This window comes from Pelophylax lessonae, assembly GCF_965119305.1.
Source record: "Pelophylax lessonae genome assembly, chromosome: 7".
Taxonomy (NCBI): domain Eukaryota; kingdom Metazoa; phylum Chordata; class Amphibia; order Anura; family Ranidae; genus Pelophylax; species Pelophylax lessonae.
Genome location: NC_138774.1, coordinates 101,145,819 through 101,161,247, shown reverse-complemented (window position 1 = coordinate 101,161,247; position 15,429 = coordinate 101,145,819). Strand labels below are relative to the sequence as shown.

General features: G+C 40.4%; 1 protein-coding gene across 1 annotated transcript in view; it reads right to left on the bottom strand.

Annotated features, from left to right (window-relative positions):
• Window positions 1-15,429, bottom strand: part of LOC309559727 (leucine-rich repeat and fibronectin type III domain-containing protein 1-like protein) — a 947,847-nt gene that overhangs the window by 753,400 nt on the left and 179,018 nt on the right. The window contains 1 exon segment of the mRNA XM_082263145.1: window positions 13,822-13,913. The gene's annotated coding sequence lies outside the window, so the exon portion shown is untranslated.

Here is a 15,429-nt window from a genome sequence, read left to right as displayed (position 1 = left end):
ATAGAGGCAGAGTCAAGCAGTAACTTTGAAAGGGGGAGTTCTTGCACCTATTCTCTGAGAAAAAACCTCTGGGAACACTAATCAGTACCAGTGTGCAAAGGTGTATTTGCTTTGGAAGAATAAATCACTGCTAATCTTGGGTGTCTTATGCATGTGGATATTGCTACATTATTCAAAACTTTTAGTATGTTTTCATAATTTTAGAATGGGGTGCCTCAGGATTGTGTGGTATTTTAAAAGGTGCCTTGACTAAAAAAAGGTTGAGAAACCCTGGTTTAGATAAAGGAAGAAAGGTGACTTTCAGGATCAACCAGGTATTTCAGATAGAATAGGTACATGAAAATGATGGAGACTATAGTTTATTCACTACACATACTGTATATGTGAACACACACATAGAAAAAAAAAATACTTAGGGTCAGATACACTTTATCTTAAAAAAGAAACCCAGAAACAATATGTGTGTATTAACCCATGTTTTTCTTCTACATTGTTCTGAGACTCATTTGTGGCAAAAGGTGTTTCAATCAGCAGCCCCTTGGTTATTGTGGGGCATCTGTCTGACACCATGATAAAGTTTGCTGGTTCAAAGCTTTCTGCATCACGAGATTGTGAAGCAGGCAGGTTACACAGCTCAATCCTATTTAGGAATTGGATGCCAAGTGCTGACAGCCCACTGACTACCCTCCTCTCAATTAATCAAATGGGACAACAAGCAAATAGGAATTGCTTTCCAGTCCCACATCACAACATGGTATGTGAAAATACAAAATAAGTGTTTTTTAACCCCCTTAGCGGTATCCCCGAGCGTGACTCGGGGTGGATTTTTTATGCTACTATCGGTATCCCCGAGTCACGCTCAGGGTAGATGTGCAGAGCGTGCAGCGCTGTCCCTTACCTTCTCCTGGCGATCCAGCGATGATCTCCCATTGCTGTGATCGCCATCCGAGATCCCCGCCGCTCGTCCGTCGGTCTGATGACTTCCTGGTTCCGTTCCCTGCAGCAGCAATGGTGCATGGGAGCAGAACTGGGAGGGAAATTCAAATGTTGCACAAAACACAAATATATTATATATTATATAATAAAATTATATTATTGATTAGATTATAATTCATGCGTTTGTGTTTCAAATTTATCACATCTGGGATGTCTACTAGAGGCTTGTTTTGGTCAGGTTTAAGTCAGTAATTACTAAGAATTGTAGGCCTGTAATACAGAACGCCAAATTTCCATGCAAAAAATTGTACCGCTTTTGGTACAGAATTCCTGACATAATCATACCGCCAGGGAGGTTAAGAACTTGTTATTTAAACCAACTTTTTAAAATAACCTATGTGTCTGGATTTTTGCTGGCTGGCTGTGACTTTGTATATTGCCATCTGAAAGCCAGGCATGGTTTGCTTTGGCTCACACTTCGCAGGTCCACCCTCTTTCCATCTATTGGACCCTTTACAATCCACCACTTCCCATATAATGCTCCACTATGCTATGCTTCGCCTCACCTCAAATGTGTCCAGTCGGTGTGCGGTTTCCATCCGCTGTGGGTCTGTTACAACCAAAATTCTTTGCTATAAAGTTCGGCAGCATGCATTAGACCTCTTCCTTTTTCCCAGTATCTTGTGCAGTCTTTTATCTGATCTCTTATTTATTTTTGTTATATCAATAGATTCAGATAACCACATGTGTCTATGAACACTGGGTCACCTGCATATCTGTACTTTTACTACTCCAGCCCATTTCCCCGACTGCATCTATATTCCATCTCGTCATTGAAAGTAGGTTTGACCATTAATATTGCATGTGGCAGACTGTTGCTATTTACAATGCTAAATACTTTACCATATAATTCCATTTATTTTATATATGTTAGGGGCATCTTAGATCTAACTGCAGCCTTGGCAGCCCCAGCAGCCTTCCGTCTGGCCGGTTGCCATGAAGAGGGAGGAGCTGGAGGAGACATTGGACTAGAGGGAAAGTGAGTGCTGTCCGCTGTGTACCCAGATAGGAGGAGCAGTGGCTGCCCCCGCCCCTCCCCCGTTCTCTCCACCCTCCCCTATACTCTCAGCCTTTTATGTTACTGTAACTTTCCTTTACAGTCTAATGTGCCATGTTGGGAAACAAGGCCAGCAAAATACCAGTTTCTAAACTATTTTTATGACATAACTGGACAGAACTCATCTTTGTCTAAAGATATCACTTCCCACTAAACCAGCTCCATTTTAATGCACCTCTATAAACTCAGACCATTGTTTGATAAATATGTTCTTAAGTGACCCTGTCACTATACAAAATGTTGTACCAAGTGTAGTGCTACTCCCCTAGGAGCTGCTGGATAGGATGGGTCCTCTGGGTTTTGCCTTGGCCTTTTTAAGAACCTCAGCCTTCCTGACACACCAGGCTGAGTGTACACACATACAATATCACAGGAATGCACTGAAAGTAATGCTTAGTACTCAATGATAGTGCTATATCAAAAGAAAGCAGGCACCAAACCAGGTAGCAAAAGGTTAACTTAATTTATTGTCATCCAATATGGTTGGTAACTAGACAAGCAATAAATGTATTAACAGTGGTAATAACACAATTTAACATGCAAACTGAATAATGGTAAGGACTAGGCATTGGTTGCCATTTGGCATCCAGATCAGTCGAAGTAGCAAGGCCCCCTAAGTGCAGCAGTAAGCAGTAGTTAAGTTTAATCTACCGAGTGCTGGAACTAAACTTCCACAGTGCATTAATGGTGGTGATGCTAGTCCTAGAGCAACTGGGTATGCACTGTTCAAATGAAAAGAAGGACGGTAGTGGAGAGGGCAGGAAAACAAAGGGGGCTTGCAGAATAGTTATTGTGGGCGGGGCAGAGATGTTCTTCTGCCAGCTATTATTTGGGCCCTTTAAGAGCGTCTTTGCACTTAACGACATCCCCAGGTACCCTGCATGCACTATAGGTATGGTTTAATCTTGGCACAGGTGCAAGGTAGATGTGGTTCAGAGGAGGTAAAGGCTGGTAAAGCTGCAGTAGGTTTGGAATAGGTGCAGTATAGAGCGCAGTATGGGTGCAGTATGGATTGAGTATACAAAGTTATTGTGGTCATAATGGCTCGGTCCCTGCTAGCAGTATCGGCAATGGGCAAAAAGATCTTCAACCAGTCGCAGGGATGCTGCAGTGATCTCCTTGCTGTAAAGAAAGGGCCATTTTGATCCCAGAAAGCTTCTGGTGATCAGCTTGTGGGAAGCAGAGTGTAAGTGGTCATCCCAGTTTCCCTGCAGCAGCAGTGCAGGCACTGTGATGTGGCTGGTGCTTCACTACCCCCAGGTTTCCTCACTCCACGTCTTAAGTGGGGTACACACTAGTAGAAAATCTGCCGAAAATTCCCGTCCGAGGTAAAATCGTACGATTTTCGGCTAGTGTGTACACAACTTTCAGCAGCCGATGCCGACATTTTTAACGAAAAAACGAGGGACAAACACCAAAATTTTTATTGTCCGTCCAAAGACGACCAATTTTCGTTTAATGTGTATGCAGTACGTCCGCGAAAAATTGGATACGAAAGAGCGCGCATGATCTGAAGTTGCTGACAACCCGGAAGTCAAGGAACAAATGTCCCAAAAAAAAAAAAATCAGACGAGAAATTTTGTGAACATTTATGTACTGTCAACTAAAAACCGTTATGACCCCTGAGCATGAGAGAGAAAAATCGGAGGATATTTTGTCCGAATTCCGTCAAGTGTGTACAGGCTTTTAGGCTTGGATCGCTGCTGGTATGGTCTCCCGCTGGCAGATGAACATCCAGACCTCTCTAACTGTTTGGAGAGGAGTTTAGTAGAGCAGTCAGAAAGAAAGAGGAGTATATCCTGTCTTCTTTTACTATGGCTTGGTACAAAATTCTTTGTATAGGTACAGAACTGCTATGTATTCCTTGTCATCTAAGGGAAACCTGCACAATGCGCTTTCATTTTAAAACCACCTCTTAAGAATGCAAGTTGCTTGTCTTTCTCTAGTTTCAGTACTTTAAGTCACTGACCCAGAACACATACACAGCAAGAAAAATCAGGTTGAAGTCACAATGCCTACTCTGCATACTTGTTCAAGGCCAGCAAAAAGGAAAAATAGTTTAAGCCACAGGATGAACATGACAGTGAAGCAAATATCAATGGCATTCTACATATTTCTTTCAGAACAGGCTTCCTTTGATATACAGCAGATGTGCAAGATGAATGTATGAAAACACGCTAGCAAAAAGCAAAAACAAAAAAAAAGACACTAAGCTTATGGAAAAACATCGAGCTTATTCAGGAATAGCCTACATTCCGAGCCAATCAATGTCCACAGTGTGAAATGAGTGTCAGAACATGATAATTTCCCACCACAGTTTATTAAATAAACATGATTTTGCACTGATAAAATGAGAGCGCGCTGCCTGATGAAAGCAAAGGTTAAGCTGCTATTCAGAAATCTAACATTAAAAACTGTGTATTAATTCAATTAGACCGACTTTCAGGCCGCTGTGACTCTGATAGATGGCACAGCCTGTGACAAACACCATAAATACGCGCAGTGCTGAACAGAAAATTATATTTAATATATCTCAATTTACTAAAAGATGCTGCTATAACAAACAGCCCTAGTTCCTGCAATAATGATATAAAGAGTGACTTGAGTAATCTCTACATCACAAATAAATAGCACTGCATGGAAGTGTTCGTTTATTATGGACAAACCTATATGTCTTTATATATTGCTGTCTTATGAAGAAAGCCCACATACTCTCATTTAATAAAACAGAGCTTTACTTGTTCCATGCTAGAAAATGTAACAGATTCAGAGAAACACAGAGACTCCTTCTGGTGTCTCCTGTAAAAAGCCATTTGCCAAGTAGGCACCCATGTGTCTACACTCCTACTGGGTCCTGAGCTAGGCTGTGTGCATCTATAGATCCACATAGCACCATTAAGCCATGTTCCCACTATATCATCACAGGGAGCCTTTAGTTCTACTGCCCTCAGTTTCTCCTGTTAAAGCAGAAAGTGAGGGGAGTGGTGCTGGAGTGGTAACATGGACCCAAGGTGTTTATTGAGGGTGGTAGAACAGTTAGTAGGCATTTTTTTCTTCCCCAGATAATGCAAGAAGGTAAAATAAAATTAAAAGTTTAGACTTTAGAACCACTTTAAGGAATTGAACCACTTTAAAAAATTGCATACTCTTTACAAGCAGCAAGTGACGTTTGAGCCTAGGTTGACACTTGAGCTTATGCTGCAAGCGTTTTTGTAACTATTTTTAGGGATTGAGTATTTTTGTTTAACTCAGTGGAAAACTAGGTACGAGGAGAAGGGTAGGCAAGAAATCACATGCATTCTTCGTGTTTATAGGCATTTTTTTAGGCACTCCCTCTGAGGTCTATAAGGACCAAAAACATGCAACTCTGCCCAAAAGAAGCTCATGTACTTTTTCAAGCAACATGGCGCTCAGGAGTGACCAGGCACCAATGAATATAATAGAAATCTCACATCTAGTGATTTGGGATCGTGGGTGTAATTGTTGTGATTCTGCCCACAATTCCAAATCACAGTGAAATGTTGGCCAAAACACAGCATGCTTGTTTGTGTGCAATTCACCTTTAATGGCACCAAAACGTGGTGTGGTTTTACTGTGATTCTCACGTGAAGCTTGTTGTCCAAAAGAAGCACCTGCTCCCTTTTGGACGACAGGCTTTGTGTAATGCGGTTTGACACAACAATCACAGCAAAAGTGGCACACAAAAAAGCATGCCAGCATTGTAGTGTGATTTGGAATCGTGGCGATTCCACCTACAATCCTAAATTGTCAGATGTGAATGGTGCATTATTGAAAGGTTCTAAAGCACTTCAGGAAATGTGCTTCAAATCACTCAGGTGTGAACTGCACCTAAAACAAGCTGTCACTGACCTCTATAGCTGCAGGCATTTATCTTCAAAGTTCACAGTAGAAGCACTGAAGTCTTCCCTCTCAGCATCTCAGCTTACACTTCTTACTCCTTCAAAGAGCTCCTGCTCGGTGTTTAAATTAGAGATTAAAAGGCTGAGAGACTGCTAAAATGCTGCTGAGATGAAAGCTTGAAATTAACTGTGCGAAACAGACAAGGGCTTAAATTACTTTGGTCTTCCACTGTGAACTTTGAGGATGAACTGCTCCACAGTGGATGCAGTTACAGAGGTCAGTAAAAGCTTGTTTTAAAGCTCAAATCACACTTTTTTTTAGCAAAACAAATACTTGCATGTCCATAGCAAGGCCACTTTTTGGTATTGCATGCTTCCATTACCACTTAAGGACCGGAAGGTTTTACCCCCTTAATAACCAGGCCATTTTTTGCGATACTGCACTGCATTACTTTAACTGACAATTGATCACCTCTGCTTTTTTTATTTTTTGCGCTATAAACAAAAAAATAGCGAAAATTCTGAAAAAAGAAAACAATATTTTTTTACTTTCTGCTATAAAACATATACATATATACCTTTACTAGTAATGGCAGCGATCAGCAATTTTTAGTGGGACTGCAATATTGTGGCGGACAGATCGGACACCTAACTGACATTTTTGACACTTTTGGGGGGACCAGTGACATTACTACAGTAATCCGTGCTAAAAATATGCACTGTTACTGTAATGATGACACTGGCAGGAAAGGGGTTAACACCAGGGGTGATCAAAATATTACATATGTGCCTAGGGGGTGCTTTCTAACTGTGTGGGGGATTGACTCACTGGATGAACACAGGTATCTGTGTTCCTAAATAGGAGGAACACAGGATCCATGTGTTCATCATTGATGTTTACATCGGCAGACCGCAGTTTTGCCTCCATGGGGAGCAATCATGGATGCCTGGCAGACATCGCAGCCGCTGGACCCGCTGACTGGCTCTCCCTCTAGCGGATCAACATGCGCATGCGCCCCCACGGTAACTGCTACACGAAACGACGTACGTGTACGTCTTTTCGCCTAACTGAGCCAGCCTACCTACGGCAGCTGGTCAGCAAGTGGTTAAAGTGTAACTAAAAACAAAACTTTTTTTTTTTTCCATTTTGGATAGATTAACCACTTAAGCCCCGGAAGATTTTACCCCCTTCCTGACCAGGGGGTATTTTGCGATTCGGCACTGCGAGACTTTAACGGACAATTGCGCGGTCGTGCGACGCTGTACCTTAACAAATTTGACGTCCTTTTTTTCCCACAAACAGAGCTTTCTTTTGGTGGTATTTGATCACCTGTGCGATTTTTTGATCATGCGCTATAAACAAAAAAAGAGCGTCAATTTTGCAAAAATAACAATATTTTTCACATTTTTTTATATGAAATTCCCCCCAAAAAAAAAGTAAAAATCAAAATTTTTTTAAATTTTCGGCCAATTTGTTTTATGCTACATATGTTTGGTAAAAAAAAAAAAATCGCAAAAAGCGTATTTTGATTGGTTTGCGCAAAAGTTATTGCGTTTACTAACAAAGGGAAAGATTTTTGTCATTTTTGTTGTTTTTTTTTTAACGCGTAATGGCGGCGATCTGCGATTTTTTTTGCGGTACTGCGACATTGGGGCGGACAGATCGGACCCTTGACTGACATTTGTGACACTTTTGGGGTTACCAGTGACATGTCTACAGTAATCAGTGCTATACATATGCACTGTTACTGTAAAAATACACTGGTTGTGAAGGGATTAACTTTATTTGGGAGGGAGGGGCTGTGTGTATCCCTAGGGGCGTGCTTTCTACTGTGATTGGCTGTGGCTTGAGCTGTAAGGACACTGATCAACGGATCTACATACTAGATCCGTTTGATCAGTGTCTTTACAGCGAGGAGAATGACAGGTGGCTTGTTTACACAAGCTGCCTGACATTCTCCCTCTCCCCCGCCGATCGCCGAGTGACCGGCAGACATCGGGTCCGCTGGTCACACGCGCGGGGGGGTCCGTGACCACGCGGGAGCGCGCCTCCGGGGGCGCGCACTCGCTCCCTAGACCCTCACAAGCTAGTGACGTAGCCCTACGTCACTTTGCCTGTGAGGGGCTGACTGCCGACGTAGATCGGCGTTAGGCAGTCGGCAAGTGGTTAAGGGAGGCTTATAACTTCTGTCAGCTTTTTTTTTTTTTCCATTTTTGTCCCATAGGAGAGATTTCCTTTCAGGTCCTGTCCCATGGCCAAAATAAGAAGTGTGAGATAATTCTTCCAAAGTGAGAGAATCCCTTGGGGTCACCAGGACTAGTGTCCTCATTGAAAGTTTGCCCTCTACTGCTTTTCTGATATACACCCAAAATGTGTTATGCTATTTTACGTTCAATGAAAATAGTAAACGGGTGAGACTTCCTGAGGACGCGATAAACGCGAAATGCATTGTGGTCTTCTGTAAACCGGAAATCGAGAGAGCCAGCGACGTCGCTTCCGCTTTGTCTGGAACACACGCCACCGCTGCCACGCCACCAGAGGCTGTGTGTGAGACACTGTCTAGGACAGAACACCTATAGTGTCATCTCCACAGATCCCAATTTGCAAACAGCGCTTCCACCCAGTGCCAGGCTAGGCACTTCACATTGTAAGCAGCCAATTCTTACTTTTATTTTATTTCTCTAATAAAAAACGGAATTACACTATTTTTTTGGCTTCCCCACCATTTCTTTTTACATACATCTTCCTGAGACCACTATCTTGATCCTGATCCACCCTAGAACATCAACTACTTACCTGGAGTGGAAAAGTTTGGTGGAGGATTGATCCATCCTTTAAAGGGATCAAAGGCGATTTAGGTCCTTGCGACCTAAAGCGATCTGGTAAGTAACAAAAATTGCCTACTTTTACCAAGAGCACAAAATTGGAGCACAAAAGCACTTTGAAGATTCTATTTATTTATTTATTTACTATCACGGACTATTTCACCAGTTGCACTAATAGTTTTATATATTAAGGATTTTACTGTCAGTCATATGCGATTTTATGCAAATCCAGTAATTTAATTATTTATATTTTATCACCATTGTCACATTTATGAATTAAATCATCACCTAAGTCACAATATATATTACTACAGTACGTATATTATTTGGTATATTTTAGCATTTTATTAGGCATCATAAACTATTTATACATTGGTTATAAATTTTAAATACAGATACTATTTATATCACTTATCTTGAAAATATATTTATTTATCATCACAAGATATACACACAAGCCCACTATATTACCAGCGCTCATTTTTTTCATTAGTTTTAACATTTGTTGTTTTTTTGGTATTTTACCATAAAATAAAAAAGAGCAGCAGGTATCCCACATCCTACATCGAGCTAGACACGAAAACTAGGAGCCTTCACCCTGATAAATAAATATATTTTAACATGCTTGTGCAAAATCCGGTAGATATATACAAGAAAAAACTTCAGAATAAAAAATAAAATTAGCAAACAATGCACAGCAATGAAAATAAATAAAATTAGCAAACGATACACAATAATGACAATACGGTATACATTGCGCTTTTATCAAGAGGCTGCCAGCACATCATGGTTTCATTTAACAAAGTTTTAATTAGGAGTTAAAATTTACAGAGAGGTTTGCAGGCCACAAAGATTTGCTGTCTCCAAGGGATGGTTCACATTCATTAGGATTTTCATTTCAAAGTTTTGTTTAAGAACATTGGTTTACTGACTAAACTCAATGACTGTATGGATTGCAGCAGTCATAGTGTTGCTTCACCTAGCTAAGGTTTTGAAAACTGAATGGTGTTTAATCAGAACGGTTTGAACACTTTTGAAAACTGATGCCAATACAATAATTTCAGGGCCTCTAAAAACAAGACTGACACAGGTGCAGCTGGCACTGGCACTAGTGGTGTATGAAGACATTGGTGTGGAGTGAAGCAGTGTAAAGACACAAGTCGTTAGTTTATCAAGCAGCCTATTGGTAGCATGTACCTGTTATAGGTGGAATAACCTTTAGCAGCAAGAGAGATGTTGTCGGAACTCCTTCAGCCAGCAGACTGTCTCTCAGGGCAAGGGAGCAGATTCATGCAGCAGAGGTTCCTATACTGTACAGAAGTACAGAAGTTCAAGAGTTAAGTGCATGTGCGGGGCCCACTCGGCTACTGGGGATAGAAGCGTAAAAACGCTGGACAGGTGGATGTAGACAAAGCTCAGCGTGACCGTCCTAAATGCAAGCTATGGGGAATGTGTACATTGACATGGGGACCCAAGAGATAAAATGGAGAATAGTTACAGTGCAAGTGTACACAGTGTACGTTCATCTCTGAAAGTAGAGGCCCACCTTAAGTTCGAGCATTCCCTCCATGGCAGCTGCAGCCATGTTCTAGGGCAGGGATCCTCAAACTACGGCCCTCCAGCTGTTGCGGAACTACACGTCCCATGAGGCATTGTAAAACTCTGACATTCATAGACATGACTAGGCATGATGGGAATTGTAGTTCCTGAACAGCTGGAGGGCCGCAGTTTGAAGACCCCTGTTCTAGGGCATTGATGAAAACAGCACAAAGCAAAGATACTCCATGTGTAGTAAAAGTGACCCTGTACAAGGTGCCTAGCCTAGCCAGAAGAACCCTCTAATGTGACCCTTGCTTGGAACGCAATGATGGGGGTAAACATGGAGGACGTGATGACTATTCTGTCACCTTGGTGTCAGCACCCATCTCCCCTGGCCCACACACTCAAAAAAAAAAAAAAAAAATGGAAATAATCAACCTGCGAAAAAAAGAAGCATTATACTCACCTGCCCCTCCAATATATGCTCTCTAGCAGAACTTTGGCCTCTTCAAAACCAACACACATCTGGGTTTATGAGATGCCTGGTACCCATTGCTTGGTGTAGTAACTTTCACCAACCACTACTTCACGGCAGTACACAAAACTGATGTAGGGGTCAGGGGAACGAATCACAAAGCATGGTGGGGGACACTGAACACTCCAAGAAGTACTGAATGTGACGGTTGTTCAGGTGGCCATAGCTCTAACAAAGTGAAGGTCAAAGAAACGGGCATCAAGACTGGAGAATATAAAGCCTCTTCTTTTGCAGGTCCTACCTATTTACATTTATTTAACCTACAACAGTCTCTTTATACTCCATGTTTCTGTAATAGTAATCTTAACTTTCCAATGAAAAATGGCAGAAATTATCCTGTTACAAGGAAAACTGCTTTATAATTCCATATGGCACATCAGACATCTAGACAAAGAAGGGTATTGAAGAGTAAATAGGAAATCCGGATGGCAAAATAAGCTGTGTACACCATGTGATATGGCAGCAGAGAAATATGTATGATTACCAGCTCTACTTGTGTACATTCTACCCTAGGTTCATGCTGCAGAAACAGATGGTGCATGTGCATGTCCTAGACTAGAAATGCTGTGATTGGCAGGTGAGAATAAACATAAATTACAAAAAAGGAAACATCACAGTCTGTTTTACTTGCATGTGCGGGTAAAGATACTAGAGGCAGTGTAGGAAATCACATAAAGGTGTTTAAATGCCTTGTATGTCAATATTTGAATTGACGGTCAGTTAATGAGTTTGGTTGTGAGTTGCCTGAAACAAGAACGCTGGGTTGGTTATTAAGTTGAAACATCATTAAAATTCACATTTCTCATAAATCAATAGGACACATTTCAGCAAAACATAATATAACTGTTTTGAATAAAAACCGTAACTCTCCTTTGGCATGAGCAGCGAAAAAAAAAAAAGAATTTCTAAGCTCCATCATGATCCAAAGCCTAGACAGCCAAGATCTCTGGCTAAAAGGAGCACTGCGAGTACTTTATGTCAAAAAAAGATTCCAGGGAGTGTATTGTTTTTCAATCAAACACAGTCTATGAAACTTGAACTGTGATATAAGAGACGCATATGGAAAAACCAATAGAAGGTGTTTATTATTTTGCATTTCAATGTTTTAACTGGAGGCTGCTTAAAGCAAAACTTTGGGGCTCTGTGCCCACCTTCCACCGGTCACTGCTTCACCCCCTGACTTAGTTTTTTCCTGGCAGTGGGCCATCCTGGATGATGTGATAACATCTTCACCACTCTCTGAATAATTACACTATGTGAAAGGCACCCAACACTGAAAACCCACTGATACAGGGAGTCCTTTGTGTTGAATTACTCTGGACCCATTCAGACAGAAGACTGAGAACCTTCTTGTGGTGAAGAAGTGGTACTGTGAGGGACAAGTTCAAATTGAAGGTATTTGTAGCAACTTTTTTTTCCCTGGGGGACATTTAAAAAATTCCTAGATTTGAGGGTTCTGTCATTCTAAAACTGAATTTGCAGTATTGCCAAATTATTTTACATTGACTAAATATAGTACCTTTTGCTACAAGACAAAGGTATAAATCTAACCTTTTCTATACAGGTACATTTTGAACCTATTGAACAATTTTGAACACTGGGTGATTTTTAAAGGAGTGGGTGCCCAAACAGTATATGCAGACCTTGCTTTGCATTACAGGATCCAATCTAACTTACTTACTGGTCCATTTTAAAGCCTCCTCAAAGATGCTAGATAAGTACCCTGAATACTTTGATGGTACCCTGATACCTGCACATTGCTAGAAATGTCTTTGACCAATGAGTGTGACACATGAGGCAGAAAGTAGTGGACCTGGACAGATGCAAACTTATGTTAAAGTTAGAGCTTGTATATTAGAACCAGACATGGGAGTAAGTCACACATGTGCAAGTCACAAGCAAGTCTCAAGTCTTAACCCTCAAGTCTCAAGCAAGTCCCAAGTTACTGTGGCGAAAAGCAAGCAAGTCAAGTCGAGTCCCTGCTAGAAGTCAAGCAGGTCAAGTCATTTATTTTGGTCAAGTCACAAATCAAGTCAAAATACTGATCTACCCCAATTTTCACCTTTAAATCCGTTAAAAGTCAGTGGTCAGGAAAGGTTTTGTTTTATTTTCAACATTAACAAAATTGCTTAGTGCTTTTTTCTAGGCATATTAAAGATACACTTTGAATGCCCAAACAGCTCAAAATCCTTTGTCCGGTCATGCTTCAACACCACAATCACTAAAAACATGTTAAGTATTTCCATTGTTAAACAACCAGTGTCCCTAAAATCAGAACACACTGAGGTGCTTTAAGTGACTGTGGTGTCAGAAACATAACAGGCGCAATTTTGCTTTAACACATCTTGAGAAAATGCAAATATTTAATAACTTAAAAGTAAAGTCATTTTCGAGGCATATGTCTCAAGTCAAAGTTAAGTCTCAAGTCATGAATACCAAGTCAAATCTTTTATTAATTTTAGTCAAGCAAGTCCTCAAACTGGTGACTTAAGTCTGACTTAAGTCAAGTCATGTGACTCAAGTCCCCCCACCTCTGATTAGAACACAATGTGAACTTTATCTATGCTGCTCTGGATACCCCAAACTAAGCAGCCAATAGGCCTTTATATCGGTACAGATTACACCCCCACTCCGAAATACAAGGGAGTGTCTATGTGACCAGTAATAAAATGCCCCACCTCATTATATAGCTAGTACATATTTTTGGAACTGGGAAGCTATTAAAAAATATATACTTTTTCATAATGGTTTCTTTGCGTCATTTTAAATTAGTAGCGGTTGACAAGGAAAGGAGGTAGTACTTTATCAATTGCACCTTAATAATAACACAGGTTTATCTAAAATATTGAAATAATATAACCTCAGAAACTAGATAACAAGATTATTTTAACATACATTTTCTATCTGCTGAAAAGATAGCATATCAGCCAATCCGATTACATCCCACCAAATGCTTCAAGAGTGCATTCCATGACATTTCCATGCTTTTATAGGCAGGGTCTTCTTACCTTTATATTCTTTACTGTGCAGACTATGTTATTCCACATATTTTCGTTTTGCCATCAACTTGGAGTGTAAAAGGTTGCAGCACATGTTGTTGCTATATAAATAAAGTAATACAATTAATTAAAATGCAGGATAGTTATACATAAACTATACTTGTCAGAATGACAATGTTACCTTTACCAATGGCTAAAAAGCAGGTGCTTGGCACATACCTTGGCATATACAGTATGTAAACCCAATACCCAAAATCTAATACAAGAGTTAATGTGTTTATTTTTTATTAAAATAATACTTTGAGACTCTGCCATAAAGATCCTTGTTCAGGTGTTTCCTGAGTGACAGTTATCTTCATTATCCTAATTGTTCTCCTGCAATGATACGGTCTTCTAATGGAAGCTAAAACATCTTAATTTGTGTCAGTGCTTCCTGAAGGCAATGCTCACTAAAAGAATGCCATTGTAACTGACTTGTTGAGAGTGCTTGCTGTTGGTTCATTGTGCTAATCTTGTAGATTCAATAGGTTTGTGGTCACTGATCTGTAAAGCAGGTTTGACTTCAATCAGTTTCAAAAGCTAGTGGATCAGCATGCCCATTTTGAGATGACCTGCCTATTTTAAAGTACAAAGATCAATCATTGGTTTCTGACCCCAGAGGATTTGACACCAATAAAGTATTTTCTAGTATTTTATGGACTGAGAGCCAACCGGTTTTCTTATAATAGGAGTTAAAAAGCTACAGGTAAAATTAATTACTGGTTTGCTAATACTATCAAACACCGCAAGTGTGCTGAAATCAGAAAGTCTATTTCAGATACTTTTTATTAGGAGTTCTGTATAATTCACTAAAGTAACATTTTATAGACCATATAATAGGGTCAGTGGGAGGGCAATGGGAATATACAGTGCCTTGAAAAAGTATTCATACCCCTTGAAATTTTCCACATTTTGTCATCTTACAACCAAAAACGTTAATGTATTTTAATGGGAATTTATGTGATAGACCAACATAAAGTGGCACATAATTGTGAATTGGAAGAGCCCTTTTTGCTCGGATACTCCTAACTTAAATCTAGTGGAACTAATTGCCTTCAGAAATCACCTAATTAGTAAATAGAGTCAACCTGTGTGTAATTTAATCTCAGTATGAATACAGCTGTTCTGCAAAGAGGTTTGTTAGAAAACCTTAAAACCTTAGCGAACAAACAGCATAATAAAGGCCAAGAAACACACCCGAAAGGTCAGGGATAAAGTTGTTGAGAAGTTTAAAGCCAGGTTAAGTTATAAAAAAAATCCCAAGCTTTGAACATCTCATGGAGCACTGTTCAAGCCATCATCTGAAAATGGAAAGAGTATGGCACAACTGCAAACCTACCAAGACATGGCTGTCAACCTAAACTGACAGGCCAGGCAAAGAGAGCATTAATCAGAGAAGCAGCCAAGAGGCCCATGGTAACTCTGGAGGTGCTGCAGAGATCCACAGCTCAATTGGGAGAATCTGTCCACAGGACAACTATTAGTCATGCACTCCACAAATCTGCCCTTTATAGAAAAATGGCAAGAAGAAAGCCACTGTTGAAAGAAATCCATAAGAAGTCCCGTTTGCAGTTTGCG